Consider the following 19425-nt stretch of genomic DNA (forward strand, 5'->3'; position numbering starts at 1 on the left):
AATAGGTCATCTCCTCCCTTAATTCGATCAAGCAACTCAACTGAACTCAAGGAAGAATTCAAACCTGTGGAAGGAACACTTGAAGAGGTGCATACCTCATGAACCAGGACAACAATAAGCAAGGAGTTTGAGAAATAAGTTTGAATGAATTTTTTGTTTTTGGTTAGCGCATCTTTGAAGCTATTTGGAATAGTCTTTATTTTGGAGCAGTTGTGGGACAAATATTTGACCTTGCTTTGACCTAATTCGTCCTTATTATAACCACATTTTTAGCTTGTTTCAAGCCTTAATCTCAGCATGTTTGCAACCTCAGACCTCGACCTTGTGGAAGCCTCACTTGACATGTTTTCATCCTTAGACCTCGACCCTATGGAAGTCTAATTTCAACGTGTTTGAGCCTCAGTCCTTGGCCCCTGTGGAAACTCTATTTTTAGCCTTTGCAACCCTAGTCTTACCCTATTTTCGATCTTGTCTTGAAGCTGTTTTGGAGCCTATTTTGAAGCAATTTTGGAGGTTGTTTTGGAGCCTATTTTGGAGCAGTCTTGGATAGGTTGGTGCTTGAAGATGATTGGTTTCCTCATCCTATTGCTAGGTTGGAGCCCGAGCTTGCTCAAGAAGATTGGTGTCATTATATTTCCTAGTTGGTGCCTAGGCTTGTACAAAAGGATTGGTGTCCTCATTTACTATGTTGGAGCCTGAATTTGTAAAAGAGGATTGGTGTCCTGAGTCATTGTAAATTTAAGTTGAATATTCAAGCGATTTCTTTCTATTCTAAAATTTGGTGTACTTGCATGGTTCTAATACACTGGCTCTAATATTAAACTGATAAAATTATTGATTGGATGAGACACTGATTCAACCCCCCTCTCAGTATTTCTAACAATTGGGATTAGAGAAAACTTCTTTAGAACAACCTAACTGTTGGAAGAATGGTTTTCCAATCATAAGGGCCAGTAATGAAGTACTTAAGTTCGCCACTTTGAAGGAACAAACTTTCCATTTTGCAAGATTAGAATGAAGTACTACCTAACATCTCTTGGTGTTGATGTTTGGCAATCAGTTACAGACGAATACAGACAAATACATGATCCCGTATCATTTGCAAACAAACCAGGATGGGAAGAAGGCATATGTAGCAAATGCCAAGACTTTGAACACTATATCAAGTAGCCTATCATATTCAAAATTCACCAAAGTCATGAATTGTGAATCAACTAAAGAGATGTGGGACAAGCTTATAAGTATTTATGAAGGATATGACAAAGTAAAGAAGGCAAAGATTCAAACATTTAAAAGACAATTTGAAAGTCTAAAAATGAATGATGAAGAAGATATTGTTGCCTACTTCCTTTGAGTAGATGAAGTAGTTAACTCTCTTAGAGGGCTTGATGAAAAAGTCGAAGAAAAAACAATTGTCCAAAAGGTTTTGAGATCTCTTCCAGATTGTTTTGATGCTAAAGTCTGTGCCATAGAAGAACTAAAGGATCTGGACACTTTATCAATGGATGAGCTTCATGTAATTCTCATAGCATATGAGATGAGGTTAGGAAATCCAACCCATAACGAAGCTGCATTTAAAGCATCAAAGTCATCAAGAAAAGGCAGGGGTTATGATTGCTGCAACGACGAATCTAATACTGAAATGGCACACCTTGTCAAGAGGCTAAAGACATGATCCAAGCTTAAAGGTAAGTTACCCCTCATTCATTTTAGATGTGGTAAAATAAGACATTATGTTGCTATGTGTCCTCTTAAAGATGACAATATTGATGAAGAACCCAAGAAAAGGACGTTTAAAAGGGGAGGCTTGAAAATTAAGAATTTCTTCTCCAAGCAAGATAGTGATGTCTTTGACGATGAAGAGTATGATGAAAACATATAATCTTATTCATGGTTGTGTCAAATGAAGTAGAAAAATTGGAAGAAGAAGAGAGGACTGAAGATATGGGTGATTTAGAGGTAGAATTTATCAGCGCCTTAGAAGAAAATGATAGACTGGGAAGGAAGAATGGAAAGCTAACCAAAGAGATCATCTATTTCAAAATTATGAAAGAAGAAGCTAAGCGAATAGAAGTCTTGGGCAATAAGCTGAAGGAAAAGGAAGAGATCTGTGAAAAGCTGGAAGTTGAAATAGTATATCTGAGAAAGGACTTGGACAAAGCCAATTTTTTTTGAAGAGCTCCCAAACTTTGGACACCATTCTCAGTTGTTAAAGATCACCATATTGCAAATCTGGGGTCGACTATATAGAAAAGGTGGACACTAGCACTCATCACGAAGGAAAGTCTGAAAGCTTAATCAAAAGCAGTGTCGGAAAACCTAGAAGTTTTGTTAATGTCTGAAAGAGCCTCCTCACAATCCTCACAACAACGCAATAGGAAATAAAGATCAACCAAGGAATGAGACTTTAAAGAGACAAACCTCCCTTGGAAGAAATGACTCATCAAGGAAATCTTATATTGGCAGGTGCCAAACTATAGTCCTTGGTCACTGTTTCTTATGTAAAAAAATTGGTCATTGGGCAAAATACTACAAGACTTATAGAACTAATTACCAACCTCCTAAAAATAAGGTTGTTGACATTAAAATCCGAGGTGAGATCACAACTCATGATTCCTTTGCTCCTCTTTTTAAGTATAGTCTAGAATGTTAGATGTGCAACAATCTAGATCATGAAGCACACAATTGTTCATTAAAGCTAAAAGGATTTTAGAAAAGGAAGACTAAATAATATGCACTTGAGAAATGTAGTCTGGTTATGTATGCTTAGAACAATGAGAGCCAGTGGTTTGTTGATAGTGGATGTTCTAGGCACATGATAGGAGATCAAAAGTTCATCTCTTTAAGCAAAGAGAAGGAAGGAAATGTAACATTTGGAGATAATGGGTTTGTTAGAGTTGTCGAAATAGGCATCGTAAGTCTCGACAATGAGAGGGGAAAAGCACAAAATGTGCTATAGGTTGAAGGCCTTAAGCACAATCTTTTGAGTGTCAGCCAAATCTGTGACCAAAGATACAAACTCATCTTTCGTGCCAAAGATTGTGAAACAAGGAGATAATCTTCAGGGAGTCTTGTAGGAAAAAGGGTAAGAACAATAACAAAGTATACATTCTCAGTGAAGTTCAAGAAGAAAGATCACATGAGTCAATTAAATGAAAGTTGGTTATGGCATAAATGCTTGGGATACCTAAGCTTTGATAACTTGGTGAAGATCAACAAAATAAAAACAGTAAGAGATATGCCCATAATTTCAAGACCAACAAATGCTATATGTGTCTCATGTCAACATGGAAAACAAAGCAGGACTAGTTTCAAGTCAAAGGAATGCTCAACATCAATGCCACTAGAAATTATCCACACAGATCTATGTGGACCAACTAGAACTTTGGCACTACAGGGAGAAAGGTACATTATGCTATTCATAGATGATTATACTAGAATGATTTGGGTAACTTTCCTTAAATGTAAATTAGAAGTGTTAGATTGTTTCAAAAGTTTCAAAGCATCAGTTGAAAATGAAAGTGAATTGAAAATCAAGTGCTTAAGATCAAATAGAGGAGACTTTATTTTAGGAGAATTCAATGAGTTCTGTGAAAAACATGGAATCAAAAAGTAACTCTCTGTTGCTAGAACCCCAGAACAAAATGGAGCGGTTGAAAGAAAGAACATATCAGTCCAAGAGACTACAAGAATGATGTTGTTGGAAGCCAGTTTACATATTAAATTCTAGGAGGTAGTTGGGGTAGCAGTATACATCATAAAGAAAGCAAAAGTCTGGCTAAACAAAAATAAGACTCCATATGAACTATGGAAAGGAAGGCTAGCTTTTGTGAAACACTTCATAATATTTGGAAGCAAATGCTTTATGAAAATGAACGATAATTCACTGGGCAAGTTTGATTCCCAATTAGACAAAGGAATTTTTAATGGATACTCATAAAGAAGTAAGACCTACAAATGCTACAACAATCGAATTTGCAAGGTAGTAGAAAGGTTTGATGTAAAAATAGATGAGGCTCTACTAAAAAAAGAAGTAGATCTAAGTTTCTAACAAATGAATAAGACCTTACCCTTACAGATTAGGAGAAAATTGTTGCAAAAGAAGAAATAGATAACCTTGAAGAGGAAAAAGAAACACAAACTCCAACCAAGACAACATTCAAGTTTGTAGAGAAGCATCATCCAAAAAACTAGGGCATTAGAGATATGGACGAATGGATAGAAACATAATGAAGAATGACCATTACACCAAAGAAAAGAAATATAGCTTTTTCTATCCCAAATAGAACCAAAGAATTTTACTCAAGCAAGTATGGATCAATACTGGGTAAATACAATGGAAGAAGAGCTTAACCAGATTGAAAAAATGAAACATGGGATCTTGTGTCTCGTCTAAAGGATAAAAACGTAACCAAAACCAAGTAGGTGTTCAAAAAAATAAATAAATGAAGGACATGTTATCATAAACAAGGAAAACCTGTTGTGCAAAGGATATGCTCAAATTGAAAGAATTGGCTTCGAAGTAACCTTTGCTCCGATTGCTAGGTTAGAGGCTATAAGATTGTTTTAGCATTTGCATATTTGAAAGGCTTCAAAGTCTACCAAAGGATGTAAAATCAGTGTTTCTAAATGGCGATTTAAAGGAAGAAGTATACATTGAACAACCTAAAGGCTTTGACTTGTTAGAGAATAAAGATTATGTGTGCAAATTGAAGAAAGCCCGTATGGATTAAAACAAGCTCCAAGAGCTTGGTATGCCAAACTAGACCAGTACCTACAACAACAAGGGTTCAAGAGAGGAGTTGTAGGAAGCAACTTATACATTAAAGTAGACAAAACAACTTGTTGATCACACTAGTGGAAATGCATTTTTCTTAGGTGATTGTCTTGTATCATGGTTAAGCAAGAAACGGTTGTCTATATCTCCCTCCACAGTTGAGGCTAAATATATATCAACAACAAATTGTTGTACTTAGATTCTATTGATGAAGGACATCAAAATGGAAATAAATTATCCCATCACTATCTTCTATGACAATACAAGTGAAATCAACCTCTCAAAGAACCCAATAATGCACTAGAAACAAAGCATATTTCGATCAAGTACCACTTTCTTCAAGAATAGGTTGATGTTCAAAATACCAAAATAGAATATATTAACACTAAGGAACAAATTGCGGACATTTTCATGACACCTTTGCCTTGAGAAACATTTGAATATATTCGACAGAAGTTGGGTGTCATCTCTCTTGTATCTCAGTAGAACACCCATTGCTATTAATATTAAAGGGGGAGTGGAGGAAGTCAAGGAGAGCAAGAAGAAGTCTTGGGAAGCACAAGCTCAGGGGAAGTAGATATATCATGGAGGAGACACAAACACTGGGAGCACCTTATTTACCATTGATGTCAAAGAGGGAGAGAATACTTAAAGGGGGAGAAATGGAAAAAGTATTGCCATCAATGACAAAGGGGGAGATTGTTGAGCTATTGTCATTGATGTCAAAGCAATGGTTAAGCATGGCCTTGAAGCCGAAAGCAGCGCTTGAAGTAAATCGAGTTTTTGGTGGATATAATCAAAGCAAACACAATAATGGATTACACAATCTTGTAGTGCTCGCTGAGACCTTTCCAACGGTAGGCAACACACCCCTTAACTCCTCACAGTTGAGGAGATATGAATTTTTGAAATGCATATATTGATTTCCTTGCCAAAACTCAGGTTGACTCAACCATGTCAAGTTGGCCTTGATTTGAGGGGTCAGGATCACTATAAATAGTCCATCTCCTCACTCAATTCGGCTAAGCAACTCGATTGAGCTCAAGGAATAATTCAAACCTGTGGAAGAAGCATTTGAAGAGGTTAACACCTCATGAATGAGGACAACAAGAAGCAAGGAGTTTGAGAAGTAAGTTTGAAGGGGTTTTTTGTTTTTAGTAAGGGCATATTTGAAGCTATTTTGAACAATATTTGGAGAATATTTTAGAGCAACTTTGGGACCAATATTTGACTCTGATTCGATCTAACTTGGCCCTGATATAGCCACATTTTCGGCTTGTTTCAAGCCTGAGACTTGGCCTATTTGTAGCCGTAGACATCAACCCTATGGAAGCCTTAGTCTTGACTTGTTTGGAGGCTCAGACTTCGACCCTATGAAAATATAATTTCGACCTGTTTGAGCCTCAGTCTTCAACCCCTGTGGTAGCTCTATTTTTGGCCTTTGCAACCCTAGTCTCCACATGTTTTGGAGTTTGTCTTGAAGTAGTTTTGGAGCTTGTCTTGAAGTGGGTTTGGAGCCTATTTTGGAGCAGTTTTTGAGTAGTTTTGGAGCCTATTTGGAGCAGTCTTGGATAGGTTAGTGCCTGAAGAGGATTGACATCCTCATCCTTTTTCCATGTTGGATCCTGGGCTTGCTGAAGAGGATTGGTGTCCTCATTCTATTGCTAGGTTGGTGCTTGGGCTTGTACAAAAGGATTGGTGTCCTCATTTACCAGTTGGAGCCAGAATTTGTAAAAGAGGATTGGTGACCTCATCATTTTTAATTGAAGTTGAATATTCAAGTGATTTCTTTCTATTATAAATTTTGGTGTACTTGCATGGTTTATGTTTTGAGATTCTAATACAATGGCTATAATTTTAAATTGATAAAATTATTGATTGGATGAAATACTAATTCACCCTCACCCTTTATCATTATTTCTAACATTATCACCCTGGCTAAATTCACAAAGGATTTTGAGAAAATATGTCCCAGAATTCCACTCTATTTAAGTAAGGGTTGTGACAATTTATGAGTGTCAACAAAGATCTAATGTTGGTAGAGAAAAATTCAATGCCAACACCTAAGTCGACACTCTAGAAATTTAAAAGTCTGATATGTGTTGTGTTTCAACCAATGGCTAGACCTCCTGAGTGACCTCTAGCATCGAGTCCAATAAAAACCCATCCTTTGCGAGAGATTCTAGAGCCTTTGACACAACCTCCTCATCTCCCATGGTTTCTTGTAACATGATCAATTCTAGTCAATTGAATTCGATTATTCTACCCAAGGCATGTCTTTTAGAGGGGCATGCCAACCCCCTGCAATTAAAAGAGAGGATTTTCATTGAGCAACCCCTCCAAGGGAAGTCATTGCTCTAAGTGCCCCATAAGTGGATTGTTTCCTACCAGCAGTAAGCTCCTCCCTTGCCTCTTCTTTTGCTCTAGTTTTAAAATATTTCCTTCCCCTACCTCTAACCCCATATGAGGAGAGTGATAGTTTCCTTAAGCCCCCATTGATGCCTTGTGATAGAGGTAAGATAGTTCGAGAGCGAAGGTTGTAGACAACCCCCTCCCCCCAGGATTCTTTTGAACTTGGGTTCTTGGAAATTGAGGCCATCGGGGAAGAATATGTCGATTTTGATCTGGTTAACTGGCATATGGCTATAGAGGGAGCATGGAAAGAAGCTAAAGAACACTAAGGGGTTGAAGGAGATCCAATGCTAAGGGAGACTCCATTATCCCTCTCATCAAAACAAGAGCTAGTAGCAAAGGGAACAAGAGGAGAGGAAATATTAGGGACCAGGGAAAAGGAGTACCTTTATTGGATGTGAAGAAAGGAACCTTTTTTGCCACAACCTGAGATTCCTTCTCCCACTTAGCTTCAGTTTCCATTTAGGTTCTTTGACTTTGAAAAATTTCTCCTTGAGCATCTTTCACATCTGATGTAGTGCCCTTATCTGTTTCTAGGTCTTCCACCAGGTTGTAAAATGTGCCCTTATCCTTAAATGATCCAGAGGGGTGAGCCTTCTTGTGCAAAGGGAGCTCACAAACTTTGACCAAATGCCCATACTGATGACATTGTTTGCATCTGAAGGGCACTCCTTCATATTCCATGATTTGCCAACTTACTTCCCCAACACCAATGTCCATCTTTTAAGATAGTCCCTTCTTGAGATCTATGTTGACCAGAACTCTAGCCATTGTCATGTCCCCATTTTGCTCACAGGAGTCATGATCAAGATAAAACCCCATGGAGTTGCCAATGTCTTGGAAGATCATTTTGTCCTAATATTGGGGAGGCAATCTTGGAAAATGAATCCATATTGGAACCAAATCCATACGTTCTTTGCTTGCTTCAAACAAAGGAGACCAAAATTTAAACAAAACCAGAGTGGAATTAATGTGCCATACCTTCTATGGGATCAATACTACTTCCTCATGATCATGGAAAGCTAACTGAATCCACCCCTGAACTAGTAGATTTATCTTAGCGTGGAATTTGAGGCCAGGGTTGAGATCTTTGTCAGCCCAATCTCAAATTGCGCCTATGTTGAAATTCCTCCCCTGGGCTCTCCCGACTAGGGTTTTTTCCGGCATCTTTGCTGCATTCCACAACATTATGTCCTCACCCAGAACTAGCTTCAACTTCAAATCCTTTGACATTTTCTTGACAAAACGACTCTTCCTTCTCTTCTTGCGAGACACCTTCGCATGCGAAGAAGGCGAATTTCCCCCTTTCCCTTTTTTTTATAATCTTTTTTAATTTTCTGCTGTCTCGCTTGCTTGGTCTATACTTTCTTCTTAATTCAACCCTTTTCCACCATTTGCAACCAAGATATCATTTATTAAACTACTTGTAGAGGGTTGAATACCTATTGGGTGCCTAAGCTAACCAATGAAAAGCGTGGAGGGCTTTAAACTTTGAATAAACCCCTGAGTTATAAAACCTTCTGAGAATAAAATAGAAATTGAATCTGAAAAACCTCCTAAACCCTCAAGATTTGGGATACCACTGTGAGCTTTCAGAGAGGGTTCAAAATCCACATGAAAATGTTAGTGCTCTGAGCAAGTGTCTTCAATGAAAAATCCCCAGGAAGCTTGAGAACGATGGGAGACTAACACTAGGTTCTTGTTCCATGACTAAAAGAGGACCCGTGAATCGACATTCCTTGATGCCATTACCATTTCCTTGACTGCTTGCCACTTCTGATGCTTTGGAAAGAGAGATGTGGTCTGTAGCCTTTGATACTCCCACCAGTGGCATGAGATTGGCCCCCAATGTGCTTAGCATAAAATCTTGGTCCGAGGTCCAAATTGGGTCCTCCTTGCCCTTTATCGGCTCATAATCAACGAGGATCTCCTCGTCCATACCTCCCACTACTTGATAGAGCCTCCATAGCCCTAGAATCCTCCTTTTGAAGTTCTTGTCTGGTGAAAATGTTGACACTAGCCACTACATTCTCTCTATCTACAGAAAAAACAAATGTAATAATTCTGACCACAAGCTATACAAAGCTGAAAACATGCCTCCCACTAGGTTACATGAAACAATCATTCTGCCCTTTACCTATCACACGCGGTGCTGGTTCATGCTCTCTCCTGATCAAGAGAGAGGGGAATCATTATTCTCATCATGGTTGAATCATATATTTATGCTTTTGTGAGCTGAGGTTCTGAGGGTTTGAACACCCCTTTTTCCTTTGATTGGTTTCGATGGTGAAAGATTCCACCCTAGCCAATCTCTTCTCTTTCTCATATATTTGACATAATTTCCTGAGGCATTTCTTATCTGGTTATTGGCAAGTGAGGGTCTTCTATGTAATTAAGTGATTGTGGTAACATTATGAGGCACTGTTTGTGGAAAATCAAGGGATTGAAGAAGGTAATTGTTGTGGCTTTGTTAGAGCTTACCCTATGACAAAATTGTGAGACAACTATAGGAGGAGTGAGAGTCTTCATCACCCTAGCAAACCAAAAATCAGACTCCCAACCAGTGGTTTCTTGCACAACAATGAATGTTTGTAACAGTGACCTCATTCCGAAGATAGAGTTTGTAACAGTGCATGTTTGTAACAATTTACCACAACACGATGATTCAAAGTGAGATTGACAACGAGAGACTCCCTGTGGAAATCTATAGTTGCATGAGAGATTAGGGAGGTTGCAACTTACCCCTTTGAGCTTGTGTTGAGTAACGAAATACTACTGAGGTAGCAAAGGACAGATTAGGGTGCAATGTTGGATAACAACGATCAAGGCTTCTAGTTTGGCACCAACGTCGAGGATTTAGTGCTGCTGAATGCATTATGGAAAGCTACAACAAGACAACCAACTCAGCTAGGGCATCCCTTAAATAGAAAAATGAATAGAGGTCATGGTTAAGCTGTTTCTTAGGTTACAAACAATCCTATAAGTTAGTTATTGGTTCAGATTTGCTGATTAGGGTATTATCTGTTATAAAAATCATATATAAATTTCTACTGTTGTTATTGGAGGGATGGTTACTGTTATGGATGTTGTACAACTAGGTCTACTAGTGTAATAACCCTAGGAGCAGTGGTTAAATTGAAGTTGATGTGAGTTGTTGATGTATTATGAAAACTACTGCTTGACTATATCATTTTGTACTCTATATCTGTTTGGAATTGAAAGGAATATTGTGAAAATCAATATCATTTATCTTTTGATTTAATACCCCTAAGGGAGAAAATTCCCTAGGAACATTATAGTGGTATCAGAGGTGTGTATCTTGCTAGCCTGAAGATTAATAATGGAATCTAGATTGCTTGGTGAGGGACCAACGCACTTACAAATCAAAACAACAATATGATGATGGGAAGAATGATGGAAAAAGATATTTTATAGTAGGGGATCAATTGTCATCTCCATCCAAAGATGACCTTCGTTCATTGGAGCAGGTGACAAGGCAACTACAAATGGTGGGACAACCACCTTCTCCAATGGTTCCAACAATGACTAACTTGGGGGAATACAAGTTGTTGAGGAATGAAGATGGAAATGTAAGGTTTGTTGTTGCATGTTGTTTGAACAAAGGTTTAAGGGTTGCATACCATGAGATCCCTTATAAGGAGAATGTAATGTGGGAAATTGGGGAAGTCCAAAATTCTTTGGAAGAAATGCAACTTGAATCAGATGTAGCTAAAACGCTTGCATTAAAAGAGGAGGTGGCTAAGAATAAAGGACACCAATCTTTTGAACTTGGTAGTGTGGGAAATTCAAAATCTTCACCTTACAATATTGATGAGGTTCAAAATAAGTTTAGGATTATTTTTCATGGTCACCATATATCAACTTTTAGTGTTGATAATAGGGGCCTTACTGGACTTGTTGCTAGTGCTTTCACATGAACACCTTCCATTGTAGCTCCAAAAAATGATGAGATTGAAATGGAGTGTTTTCCAAATGGGGACTGTGAGTTGGAACCTCATTTTTATGATGACAAAGAGCTTGAATTAGGGTGTTTCAAAAGTGAGGATAATGGTATTCTCTCTCAAGACATGAATGGACAACATGTTGAGGAGGTGCATCACGAGAAACATGAAATATCTAATCTAAAATCAAGTGACTGCAATGTATCTAACATTGGTGGGTCTTCTGACATGTTAGATAAAAATGCTGGGGGTTGCTATCACACAGTTAGTGCGATTGATTGGGTATCTACAAGTGTTCTTGTTGGTTTAAATGGTTTGTTTACTCTTGTTTTGGGGAATGAGAAAAATCTTGAAGCAAATGTCATGAAGAAGAAGTACCTGTGCTTGGTGAATATACCATGGCACTTGGACAACAAAATTAGAATTCAAATTCGATTTGCTCAATTGTAGTTGGGTGAGAAACCCAGAGTAGGGAATTCATTAATGCATCCATACTGATGAAGCGGGTCAACAAAGAACACATGATAGAGAGGTTAAAAGATGCAACATATGAAGGGAGGCATTTTGTGAAGCAATCAAGTCCAAATGACAAGATATGGAACTAGTACATTTGACCTTGAACAAAGTAAATAATGGAACCTCTGTAGAAGAATTTGATCAGAAGATATACCAAATGCAATATATAAGTGATGAGTATGCCTCTATGGGAAGAAAAATAGTTGCTACATGGAATGGGACTGATAAAGCTTGCTCAAGGTCAACTATGTGCAACTACAGGATCTTGTTTTGAGCTTCAAGAGACATTTAGCCACATTGATAAAAGTCAAGAATGTAGTAAGGTTATGGGTCAGGTATTGGATTCCTTGAAAAAAGCATGCTTTTCAAGCAGAAAAGAATATGTTGGCCATTGAAAAAGAATTTAGTGCCTTGAACTTTGATTTGAGACAATTGCAAGATCAATGGAATGATGTTGATTCTGTTCGAAAAGGAACCTATGAACCTTTGAAGGCTCTAAAAAGGCAAGAGTATGAGCAGAACATTGAATTCCACCAGTCTAGAAGTGATATTTAGTCATCCAAGCAAGTGGAGGTCATATATAACCATGGAGATGTAACTTTCTGTATGACCACAAATCACAGATTGTCGGGTAACAACCTACAAGCTTATGAGTTTGGTACCAAATACAAGAAGAACGTTGGGATTGACATATGCATGCTCGCGAAAATCACCAAATATTGGAGAGCCCACCTCCTAGTGGGATACTCCAAAAATAAGTTTGCCTATGAATTGATAGATGGTCTCATCCAAGATGACAAGTACATCGTAGAAGATGAGATCATCTTCTATAAAGACCAAATATATTTGGTCCGTAAATCTACAGGCATGGAGAGGTTCTTTAGGATCACACATGACAAACCAGCAGAAGTTACAGATGGGAATTGTTTGGAGTACTCTCTTCAACATAAGGAATGTTTGATTTTGAATTTGGAGCATGATTTTTGTTGGACCAGGTTGGAGATTGATGTGAATGGCCATAAAAGAGATACTATTGCAAAAGAAATTTTTCCTGTTGTTCTTATGGAATAAGGATTAGGAGGATGGTTCATTGATAATATTGTTATTAAGGGAGAAAGTCTAAGACATATTGACTACAAGAGACGCCTTGTAAAGAAGTATGTTAGACAACAATACAACAATGGAAGGTCCCATGATCTTCAAACAAATGTGATTGCGATTAATGGGCACTTTCCTAGGTCCTGAGTCAACCTGTCAACCAATGGGAATTCTATAGTAAATGTTATGAACAAGTTGGATGGGCCACTTCTGATCACATGGAATGATTGCAAAATCGAAGAAAGATGGTGTATCTGGGTACAATTGTCCTATTCTTGTAGGATGGAACTGGACCTATAATTTTCAAGCCAAGGATAGGGTTGGTAGTTTCTTTGAATTTTGGAGGGAAGTAGGAGGGTTTGGAGGAGTTATTGTGCACCTTCGCCCAATGATTCTTGTACCCTGTGGAACTTCCAATGGAGATTTCACAATCTTTATTGATGACTGGTAAACAAGGAGTCACAGAGGTTTATGAGCAGTCCTTGATGCTAGCAAGGACCTTGAAATTCTTGATGGAGTTTTTTTTAATTAGAGAGGGCACTATTATTACAATAAGTTAGTCCTTGCTGGTATTGGGTACAAGTCATTCAATGTTCAACTTGGTAAAGGCTATCGTATGAGGGTACATAATGTTGGGATTCCAACTTCTCTAAACTTCAGAATTCAAGATCATAATTCATTGTCTGCGGATACATCAAGGCAAAATTACATGAACTTGGATGTCATGGAAGCAAGGCAGGAAAAATTACAAGGATTGGGCACAAGTGCATAAGCTATAGTCTGCCCTTGATGGACACCATTTGGAATTGCAGGTAAAAGCAACCAATGAAGCTAAAGCGATTCGCCAACGTAGACTTGTTGTTGCTAAAGTTGAGATAGCTGACTCAAGGAAAAATATTGTTGCTTCAGAGAGGGACATATTAGAGTTCACCTAATCTCTGGAAGCTAAAAATGAAGAAGGAGAAGCCTCTATAAATAAAATTGCGACTATTAGGTAAGAATATGAAGATATGCGAACTCAAAATCAATGATTACTTCAGGAGATAATAAAGAAAGATGATTAGAATATTAGGCTTGTATTAGAGAGTGTGAAGGCAAAGTGGGTTCAAAGTTCTCTTCTTGTGGAAAGAAAAAGGAGACAACAAAGCAATTACAACAAGTTGGTGCTTCAGCTGAGATGTACAAACAAAAGATTCTGCATCTTGAAGAACAAGTGAGGGTTCACTTGGATAAGATTGAAAAGATTACTGAAGATGGTCAATAGTAGGCACTTACTCTGGATAGTACAAAACGAAATTTGGTAGATACAAAGAGAGTCATAATCTCTCAAGGTTTGTCTTGAGGTTATTCAAAAGGAGGTTGGACAATGCAAATGCAAAATTACTGACCTGCGAATTGAGTTGAAGAATGAGAGGTCCTCATTCTTGAAAGTAGGGGGACAAATTTTGCGTCACCCGAACTTGCAATTGCTTGAGGACAAGGAATGGCAAGAAGGGGGGACTGTAATGTTCCCTACTAATTAATCGTCCAATAGACGATGAAGTTGCCTATCCAACCTCGTGGGCTATGGTCAATGAAAAGGGGGAAACCCATTATCCAATGCTTTTGGGGCAACATCAGGTAAATTGGGTAATTGGGGCAAAACTTGTGAATGAAGCCAAAATTGTGGCCAAGTGGAGGGAAAATTGTAACCCCTAAAATTAAATTAAGGAGAAAATACCCCAAAGGGAATCTATAAATAAGAGAGAGGGGAATCATTATTCTCATCATGTTTGCATTAGATATTTTTTCTTTTTTGAGCTGAGGCTCCGAGGGTTTTAAGACCCCTTTTTCCTTTGATTGGTTTCGGTGGTGAAAGATCACACCCTAGCCAATCTCCTCTCTTTCTCTCATTCGTTTGACATAATTTCCCTAAGCATTTATTAATTGGTTTCTGGCAAGCTAGGGTCTTATGCAGAATTAAGTGATTGTGGTGACATTTTGAGGCATCGTCTGTGGAAAATGAAGGGATTCAAGAAGGATATTGTTGCAGTTTTTAAAGCTTACCCAGTGACAACATTGTGAGACAACTATAGGAGGAGTGAGAGTCTTTCATCACCCTAGCAAACCAAAACTCAGAATACCAACTAGTGTTTTTCTATACAATGGCGAATGTTTGTAGCATGACCTCTTTCCAAACATGAGTCTACAATAATGTGAGGATTCAAGGTGGTATTGATAGTGAGAGACCCCTTGTGGCAGTGAGGGTTCCTATGATAGTCTATAGTTGCGGGAGAGATTAGGCCTCTAAGCTTGTGTTATGTAACATACTAATACTAAGGTAAGAAAGGATGAATTAGGGTGCATAGTTGGACAACAAGGATCAAGGGTTCCAGTTTGGCACCAATGTCAAGGTTTTAGAGCAGCCAAATGCATTGTGGAAAGTTATAACAAGAGAACCAACTTAGCTAGGGCACCCCTGAAGTAGCAGAATTAATAGAGGTCATAGTTAAGATGCTTCTTAGGTTACAAAAAGTCATGCAAGTTGGTTATTGGTTCAGATTTATTGATTAAGGTATTAATTGTTATCACAATCATATATAAATTGCTAGAGTTGATATTGGAGGGAATGCTATTTTTATGGATGTACAACCATGTCTATTGGTGTAATAACCCTAGGAGCAGTTAAATTGAAACTGATGTGAGCTATACTATTACTTGACTATATCATTGTGTACTCTATATCTATTTGTGCTTGAAAGGAAGATCGTGAAAATAAATATAATTTATCTTCTGATTTTATAACACTAAGGGAAAAAATTCCCTAGGAACATTACACCATCTACATAATTGATTTATAAGTAGAAAACAATGCTAATGCTCTTTTCTTAGTAGAGATATAGTTGGACTAGGGACCACAACTTTGTATATTGTAGGTTTAAGCTTGTTTTATCATTTGATTCTTATTATGTTACAAGGATTAGATACATGCTTTTTATTTATTTATCCACTCTTAATAATTTGCCAAACTCTGTAATATTAAAGCAACGCTATATAATTGATAGCCATTCAATTTCAACAAACAATGTGTGGTTATCGAAATAGATAAATTATAAGTTCATTATTGGTTGACATGCTCTTCCGAGTAATAATTAAATCTAGGATTTTGTGTTATGGATGCAAAAGCAACTCAATGATGTAATGATTTTTTAGGTTTGAGAAGTTGGAGATGAATATACAATGGTCACAACTTAATGGTCGTAACATTTTTGTCTTAGACTATGACCTTGGCATCATTATGATGATGTATATTATGGGTAGAATTTGTTGCAAAAAAAGCTAATTTATGATGATCTTGACTTGTGTAACTATGAAGGAATGTTGATGACGTTAATGAGAATTTGATTTTTTTTATAATGACCATGATGCTCTTTTCTGTCGCCATCATTTATTATGTCAAGGAAGAAATAAAATATGGCCCATTTAAGCAATTCAATTGGGGACAACCACCAAAACATCACTAGTGCCTCTTTCAATTAAAAAAAGATGACCTAAAGTGTGTCTTTATCTTATATCCATCTTAATCCCCCTTTTTTTAGCCAAAAAGGTCTAGGGGAGATAGATTGAACCTGGAACTCACTTCTTTTAGAGGTTAATCTAGAGGATAGGGAATATATATATATATATATATATATATATATATATATATATATATATATATATATATATATATATATATATCTATTTATTGATTTTAAATTGTAGGAATTTGAACAATGTTGAAAATTGGGCAACTATGCGACGAATTTCCCATGAGAAACCCTACTGCCCCAAAGGAAAACCCATTCTGCCCAAAGAAGAATTCAATTCAGGACATTGGAAAATATATATATTAGAAGCACATTTAAATTTGATTATTATGAATGTGGCAAAATATTAAAAGAGAATTTGAATTTAGATTTCTCTCCAAGTCTTTATCAAGTTGACCTTTCATGGATTAAGATCAAATATTTAATTGGTAAATTATAATGACTAAATGTTAAAGTTGGCTCTGTAGAAGGATACACCCTTTCACCCATACAATTTCTTATATATTAGACCCTCTTGTGGATCATTCGAAGCATCGATTCACACAATCCTTTTGTGAAAATTTTCAAGTTTATTTTGGATGGCTTCTGCAATTGGATAATGGAATCTATATTATGTAGTTAGACGAGTTTGTATGGCATCTTTAGTGATTGGCGAGTTTTCTTCTTGGACGAAACTCTATGGCTCAATTTGCACTCTCTAACTATGGCTCGATATTACAATGGTCCGGTCTCTCTAACAGTGACTTGAATATTATCATAAAGACATCATATATACTATGGCTCATGATTTGTTTCCAACAACATCGTTTCTTTGTTGACTTGTCTCTATGGCATCACACTTCAGTTGACTACATTTATACTATGACTCATGGCTCACATGTCTTGTTGATACTCACACATAAATAAGAGGCACGGTTTTGTTGAAGCTCACACATACACAATGGCTCGATTCTATTGTAGCTCACATATAATTATGGTGGCTAGATTTTGTTCTTTCATAACTTGTACTCATATATATCTTGTGACCTTCTCTACAATGCTCACATCTACATTCTTGAGGTTCGCATTCTATAGGGTATTGCACGATATATTGTTGCTTCCCTCGCATTGGTCTCCAACGATGGATTGACAAAGTTCTGTGGAGGCTCACATTCTATAGTCATTTATTGGGTGATGCCTGTAATTCACATTCATAATCCAGTGGCTTGCATATGTAAATTATGGCTCGCTATCTGTTCCTGAGATAATCACATTATCCTATAGCATCACACTACATTGCAGTGAATTGGAAAATCATACTCTGTGGATCGACATTGCAATAAGTTGGAAAGTCATACTTAGTGGCACGAAATGTCCCGTGGTTCGAAATTGCAGTAAGTTGGTTCTCTCTGGCATGATATACCTTGTGGAATCGCATTGTTGACTAAGTGAGGTTCTATATGTTATCAATGAATCCATATATATAACTTTGATATTGATGATTTGGCAGTAAGCTGATATGAACTAGATATGTAGCAGTGACTTGTAGAATCTAACCTAGATGTATGAACAATCCATGACTATAATGACGAAAAATTTGAAAATGCAATTATCTACAACAAAGAACAATCTAGCCCTAAAATTAACATGGTCTAAGAGTTGGGCTGAAGTAAAGTCATTGAGATCACCCCTGTAGACACCAATGATGGAGCATGCTGAGTGAAAGGGATGAAGATGACAAAGACCTAAAATAATGCTAGGGTTTGAAGGAAACCCTAGGAAGCCTTTAGAAGCTATGGTTTGGCAGAAACCCTAAGAGTGGCCTTAATATGAAAAGGGGCCTGGTATGATTCTGAACTCTTCATGATATGACCAATAAAAATCCATTCAATTATTCAAGTACCAAGGATAGATTTAGAGAAACCCTAGGTGAGGGTATGATGCAAGATCTAGTGGATACAAGTGGTGTCCAAGATGGCACATTTCTTTTGCAAACAACATTGACATATGGTTGATGGACTATGGTGACTCATGAAGACTGGATCAAGAGGGAGCTAATAATCGTCATTAAAGATAATTATTTGTTTATTTTATAGATTTTCTTAGACTACTACTTTTCTTGCATAAGTATTTGAATGATTCTTCAGTACTTTCTTGGATGAGGATGTGATCAAGGAAAGCAGATCCTTCTCAAGGATCATTGTGATGTAGAGCATTATAGGAAGAGTTAACTCCAAGGGGGATCTGGTGTAGGACAATGAAATAAGCCACTCTCATATCTAGAGAAGATAGACAATCCTGCCTTATCATAAGGTAATCTTTCATTATGATTGTTTAATTTATGAGTCTTTCTCTTTTTATGGGGACAACAAGTACACCAAATGGATGTGAGGACCAAATCCTGTATATTGAGATTGAGAAGAATTTTGAGCCACCTTGTAACAACCCTAGATTGGTTTTCCATGTAAATAAAAAATAAGACCAAGGTAATGGGACACATATTCCAAGCTGAACGTTGAGAAAACATTATAGTGGGCATCACTTGTAGTTCAAGAATGGCTATAGAAATTGGCAAAGGCAAAGACACAATAATTGACATTTAATTATGAAAATAAAGGAAAATAGGAGAAAAGGAAGGTGAAGAGACACAAATATGCATGCAAGGGAAATTAGAGAAAAATGAAACATTAATGATAAAAATACATAAGAGAATCAATTCACAGCATTTGGTCAGTTTTGGATTTGATTAGAGAGAGAGAGAGAGAGCAAGCAAAGGAAAGCAAAAGACTAGTAAGGGAAGGAAAGAGGACAAGCAAAGGAAAGCCAAAGATTAGTAAAGGAAGGAAAGAGGACAAGCAAAGGAAAGCAAGGGAGTGTTGTTATGCATTTGACCTGCAAGAATAACATAAAGCCAGAAATACGAAACATTATTGCAAGAAACATAGAAATATCATATGAATTGAGACAAACTGCGAAGATATTTTATTATTCAGAAGCATAATACAATGTTCACTTGCCTCTTCGAGGGGGAAACCTTCAACAGAGCAAAGCTTAATTACAATAAAACTCAATGCTTTTTCCCTTGCTATCTAAGACTATTTATAGCTTTATG

This window comes from Pinus tabuliformis, chromosome Q, assembly GCF_031772625.1.
Source record: "Pinus tabuliformis cultivar Carrire ecotype Pingquan chromosome Q, CPIR1, whole genome shotgun sequence".
NCBI lineage: Eukaryota > Viridiplantae > Streptophyta > Pinopsida > Pinales > Pinaceae > Pinus > Pinus tabuliformis.